Raw genomic sequence first — 22,664 nt, forward strand, 5'->3', positions numbered from 1 at the left:
TTAACTAACAGCAAGATGTCACCTTTACACAATTAGAGTTTTTGGTGATGAGGTAAGGTTGGGGGGGGGGGGGGGCATACAAAATGATCCTCTGAGGAAATTTCTATATTAGACTTTACAGTAATTGGCAGGATAGTTTGCTGTGGAGCATGATGCCGAACAGACAAGCAGACAAGACTAACTCCCCACTCTCTGGTTAAATTCCGACCTCTAAAGTCCAACTTAAATAACCCCAAACCAGTGTAAAACAGTGCTTTAGCATTGTGACACATACAGTATGTATGTACAGATCTGGGCAAACAAAAAGACAAGCTGTTACTCACAGTCTCCCCCATCCCAAAAACCTAAATTTGCTCTATGTGCCGTGCCCTCTCTGTCTCTATTTGCCTATAATCCCATTAGGAAGAGAGGGGAGAACGTACAGAAATAGAATAGTACGTTCAAGCTGATTTCCTCACTAAATGCTGCCGTTTAGTCCTCAATAAAGCAGCTTTCACAGCCACCAACAGCAGCCCTCCACTCTGACGTGGAGGAAGACTAACGTACTTAGATGGTCCATTTAGTGTCGAGTACATGCTCACAGGCCAGAGAATGGTAATAATAGAAATGTAGCTGCCTCATTGTTACACACTGGGTTTAAGCTTGATTGAATTTGGTTCACACTATGTGCTGAATTCAATTTCAGATGTAGAAAGCGCACACTGAAATCATCCAATGTTTTCGAGCTGCACGTGTCACGTGTACGTTCCTGGCACGTTCTAACAGAGCAGCGGCTTATCGATGTTGTCTCCAGACAAACAGTTTAGAATGTCAGAGAGGCTTTCCAATCAAATGTGCTGTGGAATAGGATACAGTATCCATGTTCCAGCACGGGCAACACCCAGTCTTTTCAACACAAGCTATAATTCACAGAGAAGTGACACCACAGCTGCCAAAATTCCACCACAAGTATCTGATCTCGCAGTTGTCCTCTCAAGACTGACCGCCTATTACAGATTTTGGAAATTGAGAAGAAAGCGATGTATGAAATGTATGCCGAGTGTGGATATGAAGCAGCAGTCTTACAATGACACCACAGAGCTCTAAAATTAACTGACTGGCCCTCGGAGCTCTTCTGGTGGTCATACAACCCCCAAACAGTTGGCAGCAGTGGAAGTCTGTGCTCCACGCTGTCATTTCAAAGCTCCCGTGTCTCCCAGAATTCAGCTGCCCACTATTTACGTTCATCTGTTGTGAAATATTCTGTTTCTGAGCTCCAAAACTTAAACTGTCATATTTCATGGAAACATGATGTTGTTTAAATCCCACAAATTCTTTTAGGGTGAATTTTTGAAACTACCATCCATCAATATTACGGTTATTTATCCATCATTACGATTAGAGATGGACCGATCCGATATTACGTATCGGTATCGGTCCGATACTGACGTAAATTACTGGATCGGATATCGGAGAGAAATAAAAAATGTAATCCGATCCATTAAATATCAAAAAAGCACCTCACAAAACCTGCGACACGACGTAACTCGGCTCAACACCAGGATCTATTTCTACAGCTGACGCTGGTAACTGTGCAGGGGCGGCTCTAGCAAAGTTTAGCCAGGGGGGCCGATAGGGCATGAACAGGGAAAAGGGGGCACAAAGACATACTTTTCTTTCTTATTCTCATTTAAAATGTCGAGCTTTTAATAAATTGAATGAATCTTAAACCAAAGTTTTAATCTGATGTAAAATGAATAGAAGTCCATTACTGTATATAGTAACTGTTAAGTCTAATATACCCTAGTAAGCTATAGTACTTTTTCCTTTGGGAAGGCACCATCTGTGCAGTCTGCAGTTCTGTTGAAGAAAGATGTTGAATCTATTTAATTATTCTTGAAAAATATTTTATTTCTGTGCAATTTTTTCCACACTGCATCAAGTTAAAGTTGATTACGTCGATTGAGCATCATGGGGTGGGGGGTGGTTCCCTATTTTTTTTTGCTGGGAGTTTGCAACCCTATTAGTTAGGTTGCTTAATTTTTCTGCTAAGTTCTCTTTAGAATACCAGAATAGGGAGGATGGTGCAGGTTTAAGTTCATTAGATTGATCTGTTTTGCTGATCAGTGTTTTTTTGCATACAGGTATAACAGAATAGCTTTAGTGTTGTTGTTTATTTAAACTTGAGTATGAACCTATACAAAATGCAGCAAGATATAAAAAAAAACAACAGTTTTATTGATTAAAACACACTATATCAGATTCATATCGGTATCGGCAGATACAATTTCCCTCTAATTTTTCATGTGTTTGAGTGAACACACAAACTCCCTGAGCGTCCCCTTTGACCACTGTGCGCGACATCAGACGTGTGCACTGTGGTCACGCCGGCATCGAATCCATCCAAGTTACATGGTTTATTAAAATAATCAAATTACAGCATTTACATTTATGTTATACTACTTTTAATTAACTGCTTTAGCCCACTTACAATGAAAATGTAAAAAAAATCTTGTTCATGACCTGTGTAGCATGTTAACACTATTGGAAGGAAAAATAACTTGAACTCTAATTTTGAAAACACAACTTTCTTTCTTTTTAAAAAAAGCGCTGACTTGCATTATAAGTCTGTGGTCTGGGAGAGAGTCCTGTAGCTCTCTGTCTGCAAAATACAGTAAATAATGACCAATGTTGGGCAATTATATAGTTACTTCTTTAAAAAAGTTTTTGCAGCTATTTTTTTTTAATGCAGCCAAGGCGTTTTTTTAAATAAACATTTCAAACTATTTACAGAACAATCAGCTGTTCTGCATCAAATCTGATGCCACACAAATTATTTGTGCCGCTCCAAAACATAATTTCTGTCCACTATGAGATGAAGGAGAACAACAGCCTGATACCTGCAGGCCTGACAGCAGCAGATGTATCACTGCTGTAACACCTGTAACACTCAGCAGTCGCCTCATTGTTCTGACACACACAACAAAAACTACACTACACACTAACTACACACTAACTACACACTAACTACGCAAGATTTGCGCTAAATGTCTCAAATCTCTCACATCTCAAAACACGGCGTCACTCCTAAAACTTCCCCCCATTTCTTAACAACTAGATGCTACGTTGCCATATCATTTTTTGATTGGTCGACATAGTACTTTTTTGGACAAATAGGAAAGGGAGAGGGGAGTTTTGTTTTGCTCACAGGCTTTCGAGCGTTTTCCTTGTAAAACGCAGTTTTTACCGTTTCTTCCTGCAGTAAATATAAACAACGACAGTATTCAGGAAGAAAACCAAACATTGCAGATATTTTTATCATAACTCTGCTTTTACGTGGCCGATCAACACAATTTAAAAACTGGTATAAAGTCCACACTTTGTCCGTCAGTTGTTCCGTCTGTCCTGCTCACGTCTCCAATGGTTGTTCACGTTGTCATTAATGTGGTTTCACTCCACATCAGCCACTTTGCTCGCTAAAACACTGGTGTCGACACATAAGGACGCTGTAGCCTGTCAACCACGCTGATGTGAATCGCATCATTGGCTGGACTTTGGGATAAGGTGGCATCGTTCTAATCCCATACGGGAGCAGCCAGTCACTTACTGACTAACACTGCAAAACAGAATTGTTAAAGTTTTAATTTTAATTTCAGTTCAGGTGAGATTTTCTTTTGTGCGCAGCGCAGATTTTCTGTGCGCAGAGACGTGCCAGCAGTGCGCAGCTTAGAGGGAACATCTGGCAGATATCCAAATTTATGATATCTGTATCGGTATCGGACATAAAAAAAAGTGGTATCGTGCCATCTCTAATTACGATATTTCTCTCAACTACATATTTTAAAGTGCCTAAACCTAACCAAGGTTAAGTTGAGTTTATTATTTTATGGAAACTTTCCATTTAAACATTTATTGATTGTGACAGCCACCAATTTTTACTCCTACAAATATAACCGCCGAGCCAGCCCCAGAGTTAACTCAAACAGACGCTATAGCAACGGTTCACGTGTTCAGCTTCATCCTCAAACTTTGTAACAATTCAGCTTGTTTCCTCTCTGCTTTTCATTTCTGTACTTCAGAGTTGAAACATCTGTCAATGGCCTTTGCATCCATAGAGGGTTTTAACCATGTTAAATAGGCACATTTTCAGAAACTAGAAGATCCCACATTTCAAACTACCATATTTTCCACACTATAAGGCGCACGTGAAATCCTTTAATTTTCTCAAAAATCGACAGGCAGGATGCTGTAAACGGGCCAAACTTCAGTCAGGAGAACAACTGAGATAATCCATCCACAATACGAGGTCATTAATATACTGCAACAACAACTTAATGCGCCTTATAATCCGGTGCGCCTTATGGTGCGCCTTATGGTCCGAAAAATACGGTAAACAATATATTTTGGCAATACATTTTTTTATTAAAAGCTTTTTTCCTTTGGGTGGTCCAAACAAGCAAATGTTCTGCTTTAATAAACAAATGCTGGTCATTCATTCATCCCAACCACAGACATAGTGAGAGAGTAAGGACTCTTTGATTGAGAAGAAATAAAGCCAATAAAAAGTTTTCAATTGATAAATTGTAAAAATCAGATTTGATAACGTCTCAGGGTTTGCTTATAGAAATGATTAACGAAGCACCAATAAACAAAAGGTGTTTTGTTCTTGTCAACTTGTGAAAAAGTCGTCGGCTTGGGTTAGAACTCCATGGTGCGCATGAATGTGCACAAGGAAATAAAAACAGTTTCATTTTTTCTGTGTAAAAGTACAAATCTTGGCCTTATGATGACTCCAAGCAATGGAGCAATTTGGTTAAATGATTGCTCCATTGCTCTGTGTTCCCCGTGCTGTTAATTGTGTCTGCAATTCAGAGAATCAGACCTTATTAAATATTAATTTGTCTAAATCTGAATGTGTAAAGTCTTCAGCTCTACATAAATATTTTATGATGTTTTTCTTTTTATCAGACTTTGTAAATGTCTTCATCAGCGGTTTTGATGGCATCTACAATAAGCAGACGTAATACTGGCCTCTGTGCTCAACCTGCTACACAGGACTTTGAACTTAGCTGCTGCTGCTCACTGAACGCTTTTTCCTGCTGCGTTGTCCTTCCTACAGACAGAAATGTAATAAGTACCTTCACTGTCAAAAGAAAATCTCAAAATGGGCTAGATCTTTTAAATAATTTACCCTGAAATGACCGTGTGACCTCAGAGAGACTCGCTCTCACAGACACTGCAGCTAAAACTACAACAGCAGCTAACGGGCCAGTTTAAGGTTATATCTTGTGGAAAGGAGGAACATTGCCTGAAGCAGATACTTTCTACTACTTTCTACTTTCTATGCTTTGACAGCATGCACAGAGAATTATAGGGCTCTCAGTCCATGATTCAGACTCTACATACCGAGTATGATTTCACCAGACATCTCACACCAGCCCTGTAGGTTTTTCTTCATGTGATTGTTGTGCTGCCGTTATAAGACCGAGGTGTCAGATTGTATGAGAATTTAATCTCTAGATGCAGCAAATGGCTGGTGATACTGACAAAGATAAAGCAGGGTGGAAAACAGGCTTTAAAAGTAATACAAATCCCTTTTATTCCACTATCATTTTCAAGACAGATTTATCTTAAGAGAGATTAGACTAGCCGTGGTTTGTTGATGTCTTCATAGTGAGTCTTGGTTGGGTTGGGGTTTAAGCCTCGTCGTATAAATAGCCTGTCAAAGAGATCAAACTGTGCACTGCCTCTACAATGTTCAGACTTTAATGTTTTAACTGGTCGTAGATTGGCACCGGATTCTCCTCGAGAATATTTTATGGTGAGTAGGCAGGAGATACAACTTCAGGATTTTAACATGCAAACTAATGGGAGCTGAAGAATTGAAAACGTGGTTTGGTCAGTGCACCCAGCTATAATACTCAGTAACACTTTGGTCTGCAGCCAGTAATCTCAGCAGCATTGATTAGGTGTGTGGAAAAAAAAGGAGAGAGGCTGCTTCTTCAGTTTAGTTTTTGGGTTTTACATTCCTTGCAACTTGAAAAGATTCTTTTAGGTCTTGGATTTGACTTTGCAAAACCTTCAGATACCCTATAGACGGATGATTGATTGATATAGGCTAATTAGAGAAGAGAAGGAGAATTGCAGGATAAGTCAGGCGGGAATAGATAAATGTTGTTCGGGAACAGCATTGATTAGCTCTTCCCCAACGACTCAATGAACACTGATGGCTGTGGAGATGCCATGAGATCAGAGGATGTTAGCCCGTCATTGTGTCCTCTTTCTATTGTTCAATGACACTGAGTACACTGAAGGCGTGTAGCTGCACTGTATTCAGGATTGAGTGCAGTGCAATTCACCAGTACCATGCAGACATACTGCATGGTATTTCTTCCCCAGTTTGTACTGTCTTCAGGCAGCTGAATAAGTTTGTTGTGGTGCTTTGCTATGTGAACGCAGCATTGTTAGCATATGATTTCTTGTTGGTTAATTTGCACTGTCATGCGCACTAAATCTGACATATTTCCGAGCAACAGGTCATGTGACCAGCTATTCACCTTTTCCTGAGCCAGACATTTGCATTTTTAGGTAGTGTCACTTGTCCAGGCAAGTCCAGGAAACCTTAAACTGCACAGTTTAGGGGCCAGCTGGGATTGGCACATCCAGCCACATGATCAGCAACGGATTTAGGGAGCGCTTGATTTGCTTTTTGCACTTTTAAATAGTGTATCGTGCAGTGAAATATTGGTCAGTCGTGCTCATTTAATAACGGGAATCCAAAAATCCAAAAGATTAAAGTTAAATGAATTGTGCAGCCTTAAAATGATCTGTATGCTGGATATTTGTGATCCATGATGCCATGCTCATCACATGTATTCAGGAACATGTTCTGGATGGTATGGTGATTGAATCCACTGAGCACAGAGCTTTGGTTTCTGTCTTTTTACAGTTTTTCTTTATATGATATGTAGGGCAACACACACACACACACACACACACACACACACACACACACACACACACACACACACACACACACACACACACAAAGATTTTTTTCTTCCAAACACCCCAGAAGAGCTACTGAAGCTGTTGTGGGAATGATGATGATTTTTATAGTCTTTTGGCATAAGTCTGGCAAGCGCTCAACTGGCTCAACAAATCTAACGGCCCTCAGATGAAAACTTGCAATTAAGCCAAGTTTCCAAGCTGCTTTTCTCTCCTCCCAGTTGCCATTTAAAGGCACACAATCAGACACAGTTTATAGCAGAGGGAACTAGACGAATATTCATGTAATTACTATAACATAAACAGAGCGCACTCTATATCAGAGCCTTGCTTTGTAAAACTTCTAAAAGTGACAGTGTAAGTAGTTATGCATTTTTAAATTGCAATGATCTGAAAATACAGACAAACACTGGGATTGATCTTAATATGATATCCTGTCCTGAATCGTCCCGTACTTGTGCTCCATTAGGCTCCTGGAAGCTTCCTGTGATGCACTGAGTGTGTCTTCTTCACTCACCTCTGTCCACACTCTCTGTATTTAATCATTAGCTATTATTAATCTCTTCCACAGCGTGTCTTTGTCCTGTCTTTCTCCCCTCACCCCCAACCTTTTGAGGCACATGGCTGCCCCTCCATGTTTAAAGAGAGTTTTTCCTTCCCACTGTCACCAAGTGCATGTCTGATTGTTTTCTCTGTACTTTGCAGGGTCTTTACCTCACAGTATAAAGCACACTGAGGTGACCAAAAGTTTTTCTTTATTTTCTTTCTTTAAATATGGTTTTATGGTAGGGTTCACATTAGGGTTACCAGCTCTGATGAATAAATGCTCAGAGGGTTAAATGAGGTAAATTCCACATATTTCCTGCAGTGCCAACAACAAGGCTGCTACGTGGTTCAGAGTGAAATGCATTGATGCTGTATTTTGGTGCAACCCTTCATGTTCCCTGCACAGTCGATTGTAGTAACTTTGTTTCCACACACAAAGACACTTCCTCAGACTTCCCTGTGCTCTTGAAAACCTGTACGTGGGTGGAGGTGAGCTGGCATCAACTAACTGGATTATGCTGTGTTGCTGACATGGTTGTATAAGGGAAACCAAGCTATGCCTGCACTATAATGTCTGCTCGAGTAACACACACTATAGATCCTGGAGCCTACTTGGATGCGGGCCTGAAACCTAAGCCCCTACCTTTCATTAAACCTGCATTGTATGGAGGCTGGTTTACACCCTGGTGAAAATACCTTTCCTGAGTGTGCAGCGTCTCCCAGATCAAACACACAGAGCTAAACGGTGTCGTTTGTTCTCTGCATTTGGACCAAAATAAAAAGTTTCTACCTCTCTGCACCCTGCATTTCCCCTGCCATAAATAGCCATCTGGATTTCTTTACTTCAGCTTTCACTACTTCTCAAATCCACCTCCTCTTATAACAATGTCTGGCAGCACTCATTTCCCCACCGTTTCCTTTCAGGTGTAACTTTTCTTTATGTTCACAGGGTCACCACAGATTGATTCTGGGGAACGTTTGTTTTCACTGGCTAATGCTCTTTGTAAGATTCAAATTTATTTTACCTGAAAAAACATAATCACATCACCCACCAAGAACAATCTGAGTACACTTCTTTAAAATTAAGTTCTTAAGCTTTTGAAAATTCTTAATTTACATGGTCTTGAATGGGTTTGACTTGCTTTAGCAGGTAGTTTCAGTTGTGCGTATGAAGCTAAAGCAGAATAAAACTCCTTCAGGGGACTGTTGTTGTCAGTTGGAGCTATACAAATAAAACCAAACTAAATAGCGACAGTAGATTATCCCGGAGGAGTCTCTTCACTGTGTAGCCTTTTTCAGCCTTTAAAACACTTAGTAATGCCAGTCAGTCAGTCCGAATGAATCAGTTTCAACAAAAAAACGTCTTTTGATATGTCGTGTGATCTGTTTCACATCAGATCTGTAGCGCTCTTTCTCGGCATAAACCCACACTTCTCCTCACCTCTCTTTTTAACCTGGCTTCATGGTGACATCATCAGCTTCATCCCTCCATAGTTACTACAGCTGCACATCACCCTTGTTCTTGAAAATCAGTACGTCTTCATTCCTCAGGCATCCCCTCCTCATTACTAGTCCTTTGCGCCTCATGATTCACTAAGTGTCCTCCATTGGTCCTTCCATCTTCTCAGCACGCTCTCTTCACTCGTTGGTACAACATAATCATCATTTTGTAAATTAGGGGCTGTTGTGACACCGTGAACCTTGTGGATTGACTAGTTGCTACCTAGTGACGTTCTCTCTTGTTTCTCAGGCAGATCTGCTCCTCGCTCGTTGCTTCCAGATTTGATTATGACAGCCTGAAAGCTCAGCTGGAGGCTTCACTCACCACCTGGTGGTTTCACCATCTTTTACGTGCTTTACAATCTTTGCAAGAATAACTTAAATGTGCAAATGAAGCCATGGTTGACTTGACTCGCCATGTCATGAAAGCTTAAAATGAATGGAAGCATGGAAGTACCGACAAAACTGAGGTGATTAAGCGCTCACTTATCAAACATCTTAATGATGAATTTCTTTTTATATGTATGACAACAAGTTTAGTTTAAGGAGTTTAACAGCTGTGTTAAATTATGGAGCTTTTCATTGGTGGAGCAGTGCTATCCAAGCCCCATGGAGGGGCTCTGATTATGGCCTGCAAAGTCTAGATTAATGGAGTGTGATGGTGATATTTGTGTTGAGGCTGAGCATTAGGTTGCTGATTTAGGCTTGCATTAACAGGGAAGCCCCTAGAGTAAATGTCAGGCAGCAGCCCCACATGCCTCCTAACTTTACCACTGATTCTACTTTAAAACATCTTCTGCTCCTCTCCTTTTATCCGCTCTGTCTCAATTGCTCTCCCACGCCAACGATTCACTTGACAAATGTCCTTAGCAGCCTTTTCTTCTTTGCTTTGCTTTGCTCGTCTCATTCTAACGCGCTCCTTTTCCTATCTGTGTCCTCCAGCGTCCTCTCAGTGTTTCCATCACCTTACATAAACCCCAGTAAGGGGGAAGTGAGCCAAGCCTTAGACAAGAAAAACATACCCCCAAACAAGGATTTATGGAACGGGAACCTGGCGATCCCGAGCGAGTGGGTGTGTTTGTGAGTTGGTGAATAAAGGCATTACTACTCAGAGCGTTCTCTGACCCTTAGTATGCGTTATTCTTCATCGCAGCTCCACACAGAACACAGCACATGTTGATTTAGCCTGAGCTGCACTTTAAGTGAGATCGCAACTCGCTATGCTTAAAATGGGTCATAGTGTCACTCCAACTCCTGATTGAAGGGAAAGGTTTTCGGAGACTGTTCCAGTTTGCCAGCAGTAAAAGTCAGTGGAAAGCACTCAACTTTTATTGAGGATTCTGTGCAGGAAATACACGTTACTGCTACTTTCAAAATGTTTTACCAAGATATTTCTATTAGCTAGAACCGAAGAGGAAGATCCTATCTAAAAGTAAGGACATTTTGACCTTTAAACAATATCCTTGACTGATCGTTCAGTTATGGAAACTGAATGTTTAATTCAGACACATCGTTTTAGCCAAATCTTTACAGAAGGTCTGGTCAGCAGTCTTCCAAACTCCCTCTAGGAGCAGAGAACATGTTTGGAATGACATTTCAAATAACCTTAGCACAGAGTTCTTTTAGAACACGAGCCCCGTTTGCCTCAGGGCTGCTCAGGAGGTCGGTCCAAACACGGTTTCAGAATGTTGCGAAGCTTGTATGATGATTGAAACGTCCGTGGAGTGAAGGGGCTGCTGATGCTGACGTCATTGCAGATGAGCTCCTTTTAAAATCCAGACCTCAAAGCAGCCAGGAATGTGTGCGTGATAACTTGCACCTGCGCTAGAAAAGCCAAGTCTCAGTGGCCTGAGAATGCGTGTATGTGAACACTAGCAGGAGTGAGTTTGTATGTTTAGTGTTTGCACGACAAGTGTAGAGAACGTGTCGTGTGCAGAATGAGCTGGCTTTTGTGACTCCAGTTATTAACTGCTGATCCTGGACTACGTGAACAGAAAAGCGTGTGCTGCCAGGACCTGGGGTAATAGGAAACATATGAATGTGCAGGCTGTCTCTGGTACAGAATGTGTGTGTGTCTGGGATTGTGTCTATGCATGCTTTAAAGACTCATACTCAGTGACTCTGGCCCAGACAACTGAGGCAAGAAAAACAAAGAGAAAAGTGTTTGTGTTAGAAAAGAGGGAGCTGGCAAGTCTGCAAGCTGCAGAGCTGAGAGTTCATTTTCCCATTTCCTACCAACTGGATCTAAAACTCTTTTATTTCAGAGCCACATTATTGAGTAGCTGTGCACAGACAGAAACACATAGCACTCCCACGGTTTGTTAAACTCCAAATACACACAAGACAGAGTTTGATTTTTATTCCCCATCCACTTCGGTTGGAGCAACGAAAAACGGTCAAATGTGATTAACCGTGAGTTTTTGTACAGATCCCGACATGTGTAATCCAAAAACAATACTGCCTACAGCCTTAAAAAAGCAAGTCAAAATCTGCCATGTAGCCCATGTTAGTTTCTGTGTTGTCAGACACGGTGCATTTGGGACTGTAAGCCATGAGCATGAAGCTAAAATAACTTTCCCAGCTAAAAGCAGCAGAGTGCAGGTCGCCAGGCAGAGCCTCTGCAGAATCTCTTGCTTGTATGGAGAGGCCCCAACACACCGTCTCACCACAAATCCTACTTTATTCAATCAAATCGAGAATTTTTACCAGTTTTTCTCATTTGTTTGCATTTCTCCATTTGGAGGCCTTGGTTATGCTTTCATACCCCAAAACTCAGTTATTTAGACATTTACAAATACACGACATAGAGTTCTGCTGTTCATGGACTCTGTTCCCATCTTGGATTGTGAGGAGGGCCTTCCAGCTGAAACTTTCCGACTCGGAATTTGGAATTTCTGGCTTCCCACTTCAGATGGAACACCAGCTAGTAGCTAGCTTTATTCCTGTGCCTAAAGTTGTCTTCTTCCACATTTGCTTTGCCTTCACATTGTTAAGTATGGATACATAAAATACTCAGGTATACTGTCAAAAATTGAGTATAGAAGGATGGAAATGGAAAATGATACTTCAACAGGGTATATTTCTGCTCACATTCTGCAACTTCTGTCGGTGCTGTGCTACTGGAAACTGAATCTCCCGGAGGAACCCACCCGAGGGATAAATAAAGTTTCATCTAATCTCATCTCTAATCTAACTAGAAAAATTTGCATTTCCTGCGAAAATGCTGTGTGGATGCCTTAACGCTGAAGATGTCTGCTGCGAAAAAGCGGTTGCCCTGAGCAGGATTCGAACCTGGCCTTTCTGGTCGTAAGGTGGCTACCCATCTCACTGCGCCAAACTCATTCTCACAAAGAAGAGGTGGAGAGACTGACAATTCTGGTGAAATGAGCAGAAGCTGCAGAGAATTGTGCTGATAAGAGGTGAAAAGGCTGAAAATTTTGCAGAAAAGAGGTGAATGAGCAGAATTCTGCTAAAAAGAGTTTTTTGCTGAAAACAGCTGAAAAAGCTGGGATTTGTGCTGAAAAGTGGTGAAAAAGCTGAAATTTGTGTTGGAAAGAGTTAAGAAAGTGTAACTGTTGACTGAAAGAAATGTTGCCATAAGCGGGATTTGAACCCGGGCCTCCCAGTTTGAGATCGGATGCTCATCTCACTGAGCTAAAACACAGGTCAATCCGGCAAGGAAAATCAGTGAGGCCACTGATGATATGGCAGAAATGGGCAAAAAATATTGCAAAAAAAATTCAATATCTCAAAAAGTATAGAAGTTATGAGCACCAAAAGATATAGCCAGAAAGAGCAGAATTTTTTAAAGTTTGAATGGCGAAAATCAGATAAAAACTGAGGGAGTAGTTAAGGTTTATTGTGTGGATGCCCTTGAGGGCATCCACACAATAAATGATGACACGTAAGCTAACCAACTAGCTGTTAGCTAGCTTGTTACCACAACAGCTCCTGTGGACAGCTCACCGTGCTAAATTTGAGATGCTATGCTGCCAAAATGTATGCACTACACTACCAGGTATATACATGCATGTACATGTTTTGCACATGAAAGGGTACGAGCACATATACTGAGACATGTGTTTAAGCAGTTAGTGTGTACTGGGACACGATCTGCATCAGCTGTGTGTTCTGCTGATAGATAAAGTGAATTACAGGCTACAAAGAAAAAAGTGAAGTGAAACCATAAGGTGTCATATAGAGCAGTGTAGTTTGGAGTCTTTGTGCGTTCTGTTGTGTAATTTGTTCATGTACTATGTTGTGGATATATTTACACACTCAGGATTGAGACACTAAAAGAAATGAGTGGCTGTGCAGTGTGTAGCAAGCAGGGAGGGATTCCAGGCACAGCTGACACAATGATTTCATTATTTGGAACTTTGTGGCCACTTGTGGTTATAACCCCTCAACACTCAGGCAGACTCAAACTGTTACCGTTGCATTTTGAACGGCAGTAGCCCGTTTGAATCTAATTATACATCATTCAAAAGCACAAACCCTCAGTTCCAACTGAGTAAACCATTCAAAGATAGCACCAAGGCCATAGGAGTATATACTGAGTAAAGAGGAGTTTTCTACCTTTTTCTCTCTGTTGTTTGTGAAGAGGATTTCTTGTATTTTGTCTACAGGGGCACTAAAACTTTGTGATGACAGCCAGTAGGATAAAGCATCCATGGGACACAAACGTTTAGAAAATAACGTTTAAAAAAATCTCAGTGGTGTTGTAAAAGTGAAAAACTTTTCCTATAAATTTCTCATAAATATATAAAAAGTTCCAGTGGTGGATGCTAAAATTAAACTTGAGCCAAAATCTCAGGCTCACGGAGCTCTGAATACTGTTTTACTCTTGGATCTGTATGATGTCATAAAGAGTAGATATCCTCACACAGCACTGAGCACAGACACAAACCGAGTGTTTGTGAGGGGCACTGACAGAGTAGGAAGCAGCGTTAAAGGAAGAGGAGCAGCTGGGTGAGCTGTGGGGCCGGATCAGTAAGATAAATAACTGTGAATCATTCACATCTGCTCTGGTAGAGTCCAAGTATGAATAATAATATGTAGTTAGACGTAAGCAGAATCGGCCCACTTTAATAAATGTTGTGAAAATAAAATGCTGAAGTTGCGATCGTGAGAAAAATGTTGCAACTGTTACCATTTAGCTCAGGTCGGGTCTACAGTAAAATGTCAAAACAAATCTGGATCATGGTGTTTGTGTATTTTCACACAATACAAGAAAATCCAGACTGGATTACTAAATAAACTAAAGCAAACGGGCTCCCTACCTCGTTAGATAAATCTCAGTAGCCTCTGTATTAAACAGTGTCTGCTAAGAAAACAGCTTCGTCTTGATTAATGAAGGTAGTCAAAGCTGCCAACAAGCTGAGGAAATTCTGCCTGTGTGCGCGCGTGTGTGTGTGTGTGTGTGTGTGTCAGTACGTGTGGAAACAGTCGTCTGAGTGTCCAGCTATTAAGTGGAACGTTTACCTCGTCCTCCTCCCTGCTTCTGTTAATTGTCAGTGAGACAGTGGAGAGTTTGTCGTAGATGTGGCAGCTCATCGCAGGCCTGGCCACAACACTGCATTCCTCTCAAAATTACTGTCAACGTTTAAGTCAAGTTCCAGAAAAGAGGAAAGAGTGAATAAAAAGAATGTGGAAAATATCTTATGTAAGTTTGAATCAATCCAAAGCTTCATCTCACACACGTGTACTCACTCACATATCCAACACTTCACAGTGCAGAGCCTCACTCGTTTGTGCATGCATGCAAATGTATGCACACACACACACACACACACACACACACACACACACACACACACACACACACACACACACACCATAAAGCAGCTTATTAAACCATCAGCACTCTCCCAGCTCAGGGTGTTCATTGAATGGCATTTAAAGGGCAGTGTGACTCAGTTCATTAAACTAGATCAGACACGGAGCGACCTCTCTGCCGGGACAGGGGTCAGAGGTTGTGACCCCTTGTTTTGGGGGCTTGGATGGATGTGGGGGTGGAGCAGAATGGGGCCTGCGAACCTGATTTAACTAGTTTTAGAAACATTTGTGAAGCCACGCAACAGACGTAGCCAAAGCTGGAATTAGTTTCTGTTTCGCTTCATCGTGAAATGATAACCAAACACAGAGTTATTAATATTTCCACAAAGACTTCTCACTGATGCTAACAGCTTTTACATTGATGAGAAATCAGAGAGGAAAGCTGTGTGTTTATGAGATGAGTGGCTGGTTGGAAACTTGGGGAATGATTTATAAACCATGGCAGGAGCAGGAGGGCAAGGAGGAAAAATGGAGGCATAGAAAGAGTTGGATTAAGAGAAAGGGGAGCAGCAAAAAGTGAGCAGGGAGGGTAAAAACCCACGGCTTTCCAGCTTATGCAGCAGAGTTGCAGTCAGGCCTGTTGCTGTGCCAAACTTGGTGACGTGTTTCTACAGTTGCGTTTAATTTTAGCTCATGGGATACGACAATGCTCATTTCTACCAGCAAGACTCCAGAGTTTTATTTTCTCACGGTCATGTGCGTCGTTATCGCTGCGAACAGACGTCTTTCAGTGTGCAGAATATGTAGGCAATAATACGTATCTGTTTTCTGGACATCTTCAGGCCCCCAAACCTTTCCCAGTATCATCAGAAGCTAACTCATAACTGGTTTTCCAGATATACTAAATATATATCACGTATACACATAGCTAGATATACAAGTGTCCCCTGTGTTGAACCCTAAGGTCACATTTAGAGACCTCAGGGTTCACTTTGTGTTCTGCACAGTGAGTCTTCCACAAATCCGGGCTTCATCAGAAAGATCAGAACAAAAAAGACTGCCGTACTACAAATCAAATTTGTTGGAACGCAGTGTTTTCAAGTGTGAATGGGACTTTTTAAAAAAAATTTAAATAATTATTATCACAATTTATAAAAATTCAGCTACTGAATGGAATAGCATGGGGTGCACTGATATTTATATGTAGCTTGTCTAGTGTTAGCGCCCACTCAGAGAACATTTGGTAAATGGCCTGTATTTGTATAGCGCTTTTACTAGTCCCCCCTAGGGACCCCAAAGCGCTTTACACACCCAGTCATCCACCCATTCACACACCGGTGGAGGCAGCTACAGTTGTAGCCACAGCTGCCGTGGGGCAGACTGACAGAAGCGCCATCGGCCCCTCACCAGTAGGCGGTAGGTGAAGTGTCTTGCCCAAGGACACAACGACCGAGACTGTCCGAGCCGGGGCTCAAACCGGCAACCTTCCGATTATAAGGCGAACTCCCAACTCTTGAGCCACGATCGCTCCATTTCATGGAAACAAGGGATTTTGTTACCACACAGGTAGGGTTTAGACAGCACCGTACTGATGGACCAGGACAACCCACAAGTAGGTGACATATGTTTGTTATTCATGACAGGATCTTGGTTACAGTGGACCAAGATCCTGATAAGAGAAAAAGCCCAGGTGTATAGAGGGCCAAATCCAGGTGGGAACATCTGTCATGAAGGCTTGTTGGATGAGCTACCATGTACTTACTGCTTCAAGGATGGACAAATAATGAAGTGACAGCACAGTGTTGGCCTGGAAAGACAGTGGCTCCACTTCCAAAATGCTACTGCTAACTGCTTCGACTCTCAGCAAATCTCCCAGGTCTTGGATGCGTAGACCCGGGTCCAACCAAAGCTGGCATCAACTCTCATCAGGTGCTGCAAAAATTCTTCTAATAATTGAAAGATGGAGCCCACATATTCTGTCTTATCTTCATTTTCTTCCTATGAAAAATACCCCAGCTTGTGCTTGTAATGCTAATGTAATGTAATGTAATGCTACAAGGCACAACTGGCTCACAGCGTCACTGACACTGGTGCAAGAGAGGTGGCAGAGTTGCACAACTATGGACAACTGCAGTGTATTGAATGCACCATTGTTAATCTTTCAAGGTTATTGCACATTACTACCTTGTCATTCTGCATTACCCTGAATTTGGTTCTATTTTCTTGCTCTTGGATGGTCGTGTTGGGTTGTATTGTTGTGCATCTGCCCCAACACAGAGCATTTTAGGGATTTCTCTTTTTCCGAGGGTGGTGGTGGGGGTGACTATCTCTATTAAAGGACACCCAGCAGCAGCTGGCCACGCCTGCTAAATCCTCTTGACAAAACCCACCCACCAGCTCCATCTGCCTCCCAAGTGGAACCCCGTGATGCGCACACACACACACACACACACACACACACACACACAGACACACACACCTTTCTGGTGCTCTTTGATCCCAGAGAGAGCAAAAGCCTACATCTGTTCTTACTACATCAGATCCTTTTAAAACAATGACGCTCTTGTTGGCATACACCGTGTAGCGAGAAGCCATGAGACACACACACACACACACACACACACACACACACACACACACACACACACACACACAGTTACTGTATCTCCTCACCCTTGACCTTGAGGCAGACTGCTTCGGCCCTTCTGCAGAGACAGAGACCAGTAAATGTTTAGTTCGCCACTGCTTACAACAATAATGATCTTGCTCATTTACACTCGTTACGTCCTGAAATAATGAAATTTGCACATCTAATAAAATTCCAAACAGCAGAAATTTTGTTCAGAGGAAAAAATGTTTCTTTAAAATATTCAAAGAAATATTTTTTGTAACTTCAGAACTGTCAGTGTGCATCCTGCAAGGAAAGGTTAGTCTTAGTGTGTGAAGGAAAACTGAGGAACAGTTTGCGTGTAGAGCTGAAGCAATGTCTGAATGTGTATATGTATATATGTATATATGTATATGCTGCTTTGTCCTAAAAAACTTTGTGAATACTGTTTATACATATTTGAACTTTATAAAAAGTTCTTTGTGGATGTCTGCTGAAAGCTTTCACAAATACAGACTCAGTGTTTCGTATCATAGTGATGTTCAGGTTGCATGTGAAAGATAAATATCCCATTTTGGAAGTCTGGTGTCAGACTGGTGCAGACCTGGAACAGATTTAAGCTGGATGCACGGTAAACCCACACAGGTGATTTGAATTACTTTGGCTGATTACACCTTCTCACGGGACTGTGTGGGTGGAAACACAATGTGAGCATCTCGCTCCTCCGTCAGCTGCGCTGCATCTGTTAGGGCGAAAGAAAACAATGCAAAATGTAATATTTCTACTGCCTTGCAGGGAACTTTTGACTGTGTTTTACAGTTCTATAAGTATCCCTCACCGGCAGTGTGAGCCGTGCTTTGCAAAGCTCTAAACGTTTACGATGAAGAGGCTGGCTGGTATTGCTTTGGCTAAAATGGGTGTAGTTGTGCGTCACTTCTGCTGTATCAAATGTCATTGAAGTTGCCCTCCAGAATTTGAAAAACAGATCTGATAATAGTCTCTAATTTGCAGAATACAACATTATACTGTAAAACGACTGCTGCATGTCGAATCAGGTACTTCTGCTGTTTTGAGTGCATATATGTGCTCACATAGCTATTTACTTACAATTCATCTAGTATACTTCATGTTCCACTTATCTGCTGTGCTACCAGAATTATGTGCAGTTAGTGCGTATTATTATGAATGAACGATTATTATATGTGACTCTGTTTCTTGTCCTCAGTTGTTGAACTCTTGGTTTTGTAGTGGAACGGTGAGGAAATGATTTCACGCAGTCGTAGCACCGATGATAATGACGCCACCTGTGAGCTTAGTAGATGTTTTCACTGCTGAAACTAAGAACCAGGGATTAAAAATCCAGAGGTGGTGTTTTACGATATTTTGTATGATACCTACCAAAAAGTAAGCCTCACTTTCAGTGACTTATACTGGTTAAAAATGATTGGATGATCCCGTCTTTGCCACAATGTAGCCATTAGAGTAGCGTTCATAAACTGTAGGCGTTTCAATCAGGAAAGTCTATCCAGCTCTGTTTTGACTTCAGTGCTGTTTCGTAGCTTTAGAGCCACCCTGCTGCACCCTCACATACTCTGAGTAGTAATCTCTTTGCTACTACAACACTAAATGATCATTTAGCATGGCTGAATCACGGGGCTGTTGCAGAAATGCTGGGACGAAATGTCGTCTTGGCACATTTTACTTGAACCCTTCTAACACTAGTGCCTGAGGATGTGCTTTAATGGCCTCTGTAATGGTTTACTGCCTCTGGACTCCCGCAGTAACTAAACAAAGAGGGTAATGTGATGCTGGCTTGTTTGGAAATACATGTTCGTGAGTCTGTATTTGGATGCATATATACGTGTTTGGCGTCACGAGGAGCAAATAAAATCAGCATTTGAGATTCCTGCCATATACAGGCCTGTTTCCGCTGAGGGCTGCCGAGCAAAGGCCCGGCGAATGACATCCAGAGACGCAGAGAGAGAACATGAGGCAGTAAAGAGGAGAGTTAGGGTGGAAAGGGACCGGAGAGAAGCAATGCATTATTTATCAATCCACATTTCCCTCTTCTTCTTCATCCATTACTCCTCCTCCTCTTTTTCTGCTCACTCCTCCTCTTGTTCCTCTGTGACATTCATCCTCTCCTCCTCTTTCTCCTGTACCGTCTCCACCTCCCAATCCTCTACTCCCTCTTGTTTAACATCATCAAGTCCTTCACTTTTATCTTGTTTTCCCCCTCTTCATCCACTGCTCCCTCTTGGTCATCTCCCTCCTCCTCTTCACCTCCTTCACTCCGCCTTTGGTTTTATCTCAGCTGTCTTCATCTGGCCTGTTGTTGCTGCTATCCAGTTATCAACCTGTGGAAGTCTTTTAATGTGATACGAACTTTGAGAAATGACTCGAATCGAGACCCGTTTCCAAACGAGCTTTGCGCTTGTGTAGCCAGGTCATTCAGGTAACACTTTCCCCTGTGCTCTATAAAAGTTTATGAAAAAAACACCTTGAAATCTGACCTCGAGAAACTTGTTGCTGATCCAGCAGGCTTGTGAGTATGACGTGCCTTAGAGCAGGTTTACCACGTGGTTTACAAGTCAAAAGCATATGAGATGGAGCCCACTCCTGTTTGACATGACCAGCTTCAAAACACCAACACAGCCATGGCAAACACTCAGAGCTTAGAAAATTGTGAAAATATTTGCTATGCTAACAACTTTGGCAACTAGCTGCTGAAAAGCATATAAAACATGTGATATGGTTACTTTTACATTGTCGGCGCTCTGGAGTCCATCGCTAACAGACGTTGTCATCTCTGTCTCTTTTCAGGTGGCTGTTGTGGAAAAGAAAAGACGAAGAGAGACGCTGACATTGAGGATCCAGAGACACGAAAGAGCCCCAGTTCTCTTTATTTATTACCTTCACGATATGTGTGTGTGTGTGCGCGCGGGTGTGGCTGTGCATCAGGAAGAGGACGAGCATAGAGCATGTGTGCATTCTGATCGGTACCTAAGATTTAAGGCTATCATTTGCAAATTTTGTTTACTTTTTATAAGGTTCCAATAATTCATATATCATTGTCTAAGTATAAACAAAAGGACTTCACTCTTGGTACATATTGTGTTTTGTGTTTGTAACTAGCCTCCTATTTAAGAATGTATATTTGTATGTATGATATACTCATCTAGAAACTATATAATGGACAGTTTTAATATTGCTTCATCTCGTCACCACTATACTGCTCGTGCCATTAAATCCATGCACACGAGCATCTCTGAAACAGAAGTAATGCAGTCACTTCAAAGAAAACAACGAATGCTAAAGTTTTTCATTTCTGTTTATCTCTCATTTGTGGAATTATAGGAGAAAACCGTGATAATGACGTCATAATAATGACGCTATAATATGACGCTATAATAATGACGTCATAATAATGACGCTATAATAATGACGCTATAATAATGACGCTATAATAATGACGCTATAATAATGACGCTATAATAATGACGTCATAATAATGACGATCTCAGAGGGCTTTCAGGTAGCCTACTCTGGCAGCCATATTGGAGGTCCTCGGTTCTTTTGTAGCTTAAACTGCACCTGCTTTAAAGCTTTAATTTATTAGTTAATGGACTCACAACAAAGTAGCTAACAGCTTCAAACCCCATGTAAATACTAACACTCAAATCTGGTAGGTAATAGTAGATAAGACTCTTTGTCGGATGTTCGTCATGCTGTGTGGGTTCATGTTACAGGCTTACTTTGGTAGTTCTGACCAGGATTTTCATCACTTCTCTGAATATTCATCTCACAGTACTGCAACAGGGTAAAACTGCTTTTACATGAAAGGACACGGTTGAAAGAAGAAGGAGATTATCATGGACCAGTGCTTAGACTGAAGTACGTATGAGTTTTGGGAGCTTTTCAGCTCCAGTCCACTGTTCCTGTGACCTACCAAGGCTTTTATCTGCATACTTGACCCCAGGTTGTTCAAATAGACACAAATTTGACATCAGATGCCCTACCTGACACATTTATTCCTGACACTAGGAAAACTCCAGCTGTGACTCCTTGATGCTGAATTTGTGGCTCTTCTGAGTCTCAAACTGCAGAGCTGAGGCAAATGTGTTAACCACTACACAATGGTGTAAAAACCACTCGGCCAAATGTCACGAACCCAGAATTTGAACCAAAGACCATAAAATAACCTTTAATATTTGATGTGGACCAACATTTGGCTGATGCTCATTCGTTTCCATGACCTCACTGCAGTCTCTCCTGCTACACTGGTTTGCAGCTGTTTATCTGGACAAACCAACTAATGGAGGAAAACAGCATTAATGAGAATTACCTTTGGCTGGTTTCTCTGAACACAGTCCAGGTTTGTGCACTTTTAAACATAAACCTGCCTATTGCTGAAGCTCTGACAAATCTATTTTTATTTGTATCATATTATCAGAGTTCAAAAAAGGACACTAATGAGCATGTGCAGAGGTAACAGCGAGCAGCTGAGATGAAAAGGCCTTAGTATGCGTCAGCTCGTACTGCCGACGTTTGGCTTCTCTCTTTTGAATTGAATCCAAGTAAGACATGGATTCTTGTATTTGCAATAAAAAGCTGGTGTTATTATGGGTGACCTGTTGTATGTAATTGCACTTTGAAATGTGTATGTGAGTAATATTCACTCAGAATCCTCGAGAGTAAAGGCCAAAACTCCCAAAGTAAGGCCCCATTTGTAGGAAAATTCTAGCGGTTTGATATTTCCGTGGACCTCCACGATGGAACCAGATGGAACTGATTGTGTTTCGCACCTTGAAAAGTCTCTCTCGTCCAAACGATCTCTGCGGACGATTTTGACTGTGTACACAACTCTACGGGGACGGCACCAACCGGTGTGCGCATAGACGCAATACTGTGTTTAACAACAGCTGGATAATGGAAATGCATGTGTGTGCTAGTGTGTGTGAGTGTATTAAACATGGGCAATAGCAAAGCACTGGTGCTTCCATCCATGTATATGAGCTAATGTAGAAAAGGCACAGGCAGCGTGGCCTGTTATCTGATCCTGCCCTCGACAATCCTCCTTTTCACTTTTACTGTTACTAACAAAGAATCTGCAATATCCTCTCGGACACAGACGATCTGAGTCACCGAGTTATTTTTAAGCTTCTACGTTACAGATCTGGAATTTCTTTTCTCTGAAAAATTTGAATGACTGATTTGTAGTGTGTGTGTGTGTGTGTGTGTGTGT

General features: G+C 41.6%; 1 protein-coding gene across 5 annotated transcripts in view; it reads left to right on the forward strand.

Moving 5' to 3' along the window:
- The window catches only part of cdk14 (cyclin dependent kinase 14), a 224,853-nt gene extending 204,012 nt beyond the window's left edge, over positions 1–20,841 (forward strand). For all 5 annotated transcript variants that reach the window (XM_026184457.1, XM_026184458.1, XM_026184462.1 and 2 more), the window contains one exon: positions 20,243–20,841. The gene's annotated coding sequence lies outside the window, so the exon portion shown is untranslated. The remainder of the gene's footprint in view (positions 1–20,242) is intronic.
- Positions 20,842–22,664: the final 1,823 nt, after the last annotated feature.

Source organism: Astatotilapia calliptera, chromosome 11 (assembly GCF_900246225.1).
Source record: "Astatotilapia calliptera chromosome 11, fAstCal1.2, whole genome shotgun sequence".
NCBI lineage: Eukaryota > Metazoa > Chordata > Actinopteri > Cichliformes > Cichlidae > Astatotilapia > Astatotilapia calliptera.